The sequence below is a fragment of the Callithrix jacchus genome, chromosome 12 (genome assembly GCF_049354715.1).
Source record: "Callithrix jacchus isolate 240 chromosome 12, calJac240_pri, whole genome shotgun sequence".
NCBI lineage: Eukaryota > Metazoa > Chordata > Mammalia > Primates > Cebidae > Callithrix > Callithrix jacchus.
The window spans coordinates 92,521,711-92,525,043 of NC_133513.1; the positions used below are offsets into that span (position 1 = coordinate 92,521,711).

The 3,333-nt window shown below is 40.8% G+C and overlaps 1 non-coding gene across 1 annotated transcript; it reads left to right on the top strand.

The window, feature by feature from the left end:
- The first annotated feature begins 2,285 nt into the window (after positions 1–2,285).
- LOC118146470 (U6 spliceosomal RNA) lies at positions 2,286–2,392 on the top strand. Its single transcript, XR_004732332.1, has one exon. It is a non-coding gene; the product is annotated as a U6 spliceosomal RNA (small nuclear RNA).
- The last annotated feature ends 941 nt before the right edge of the window (positions 2,393–3,333 follow it).

A 3,333-nucleotide genomic window follows, 5' to 3' on the forward strand; every position in this document is an offset into this window, starting at 1 on the left:
AACCTTACAATCATGGCAGAGTGCAAAGAAGAAGTAGGATACCTTTTTCACAAAGCACCAGGAAGACATGCTAAGCAAAGGTAGGGAAAGAGCCCCTTATAAAACTATCAGATCTCATGAGAACTCACTATCATGAGAACAGCATGGGGGAAACCATCCCTATGATTCAATTACTTCCACTTGGCTCTCCCTTGACACATAGGGATTATGGGGATTACCATTCAAGATGAGATTTTGTGAGGGGGCACAGTCAAACCATATCACAGCTACTTTGGAGGCTGACGCAGGAGGATCACTTGAGCCCAGGAATTTAAGGCTGCAGTGAGCCATGGTCATGCCACCATACTCCAGCCTAGGCGACAGAGCAAGACCCTGTCTTAAAAAATATCAATTAAAATGACTGCTTGTTAATATTCTCAATGGCTCATAAGCAGATTGCATTGGATAACTAATTTAATGAAGCAGGATTAGGAGTTAGAGGCATCTCTGCTTCTGCAAAGGGTTTAGTGGTAAGGATCTTATCCCATGAGACACAAGTGACATTCTTTAAGGTTTATGGGGGGAGCCAGTGCAGGGGGTTGTGATGTATCTCATAGTGTTCTAATGGTTTTACTTTAAATTACCCATATGTTTCTTTTTGTTTGTTTGTTTGTTGGTTGGTTGGTTGGTTTGTTTAAAAAACCTCTGGAAGAATTCACACTATGTTCATAGAGGAGTAGGATTTGTAGCAGGTGAAAGGGGACTTCCATTTTTCACCCTGTGTCCTTCTGGGCTGTTTGTTTATTTTACAACGTGATGCCCCATATTATTTTGTAACTTTGAAAAAAAGGTGTTTGTTTTTTCTAAATGTGGCTGTCTTTACCCATTCAGGATAGCACCAGCAGTATAAACACAAATACCCATTTAAATTAATATCCTCACATATTAATACAGATGATGCCACCTTAGAAATTAACAATGTACAGAGCATGCTCACAGCAATTATCTCACTTAATCCATGGCATGGTTTTGTGAAGCAGGAACTGTTTTACACTTTTACAGCTGATAAATGCACAAGAAATGTGTATCACGGTTGTGTAAGAAAGCTGTATCTTTCTTACCTTCTTATCCTTTGAGGGTTGACTTTGGTTCACTCTGCTGTGGTAGTTTGAGCACTTATTTTAGGTATATAATAAAATATATCTTTGATCTATTCAGTTGAGCATAAGCATCATTAGCTGCAACTGCCCAGATTGAAAGAACTATTTGGATTTGAGATGGCCAGACCAAGGCAACCTTGACCAGGTAGGAAGGAGTTAGGGCTACTGTGTGTGTTTGCCTCCCAAAGTTATCATAACAAAGTTCCAAAAAAGCAAAATACCTCATGCATATTTCTTTAATGGGAATGTGATTTTGTGTAGTCTAATTAGCAGGCAGGTGGAAACCACATAAGATTTTTTTTTTTTTTTTTGGAGACAGAGTCTCTCTGTCGCCCAGGCTAGAGTGCAGTGACACAATCTCCAATCACTGCAACCTCTGCCTCCCAGGTTAAAGCCATTCTTGTGCCTCAGCAACCTGAATAGCTGGGATTATAGGTGCACACCACCATACCTGGCTGATTTTTTTTTTTTTTAAGTAGAGATGGGGTTTCACCATGTTGGCCAGGCTGGTCTCAAACTCTTGACCTCAAGTGATCTGCCCACCTTGGCCTCCCAAAGCACTGAGATTATAGGCTTGAGCCACTGCACCCAGCCACCACATAAGATCTTTATTGTGCAGAGCTTCCATTCACAGAAAGCTGAAATGTCAGGTAGTTTTTGGAGAGTTATAAGTAGCTGTTACAGTGTGGGCAGGGTACAACTCATCATTTGATATTCCTGCCAGCAAATGTGTGGCTTTTACTGATGAGGCAAATAGAGATGATTTTGCCTGCTCACACTGCAATTGCAAATATTTACTTATATATTTATTTTTTAATTGTAGTCATTAATGGACACAAGAAAATGAAAATGTGTTTGAGCTCCACAAGTATATCCTTTTAAATCAGGAGGGCACTTGTAAACCAAAAGTCTCTCTGGAACTGGCTAAATAATTTTTTTTTTTTTAAATAAAGATGGGGTTTCACCATGTTGGTCAGGCTGGTCTTGAACTCCCGACCTCAGGTGATCTGCCCGCCTTGGCCTCCAAAGTGCTTGGATTACAGGCGTGAGCCACCACGTCCGGCCCTAGCTAAATAATTTACAGGATCCAATGCAAGATGAAAGTGAAAAACACCTTGTTTGAAAGTTATTAAGAATTTCAGGCTCGTGCTCGCTTCGGCAGCACATATACTAAAATTGGAACGATACAGAGAAGATTAGCATGGCCCCTGCGCAAGGATGACACGCAAATTCGTGAAGCGTTCCATATTAAAAAAAAAAAAAAAAAAGAATTTCAGGCTCATGCCTATAATCCCACCACTTTGGGAGGCTGAGGCGGGCAGATCACGAGGTCAGGGGATCGAGACCATCCTGGCTAACATGATGAAACCCCATCTTTACTAAAAATACAAAAAATTAGCCAGGCATGGTGGTATGCGACTGTAGTCCCAGCTACTCAGGAGGCTGAGGCAGAAGAGTGAATTGCGTGAACCTGGGAGGCAGAGGTTGCAGTGAGCCGAGATTACAGCACTGCACCCCAGCCTGGGGGACAGAAGGAGACTCTGTCTCAAAAAAAAAAAAAAAAAAGAATTAAGCCCAGAGCAGGGCCCTTTGCAAGTCTACATCTACCATGCCACCATGCCAGTCCTAGGCCTCTCTTACATTTAAATTTTCTATTTGTTTGTTTATCAATTGTTTGATTGGGGTAGGGCATTAACACATTACAAATTTTAAAAGATACAAAAATAAATCCCTAGCTCTTTTCCATACAGGTACCACTGTTACTAGTTGATGTATTTTTTTTTTCCTTTCTTTTGAGACAGGTAATTGCTCTATCACCCAGGCTGCAGTGCAAAGGCACGATCATGGCTCACTGTAGCTTCAACCTCTCAGACTCAAGTGATCGTCCCACCTCAGCCTCCAGATTACCTTCCTTCCAGACACACACATACAAATGCTATCATACATTACACATTGTTTTATATTTTGTTTTCTTAACAATATATCTTGGAGATAATTCCTTATCCCTGCAGACAATGTCTCCTCATTCTTTCCCATGGCTGCATAATATTCTACTCTGCTATATAGACATAACACAAGGATGTGTAGATTGCTTCCAATTACCAAAAATGCTGCAACAAAAGTTACTGCAGATCATTTTTCTATGTGCCTGAGTGTTCCTGTGGAATTGTCAAGTCAAAGATTATCATTTGTT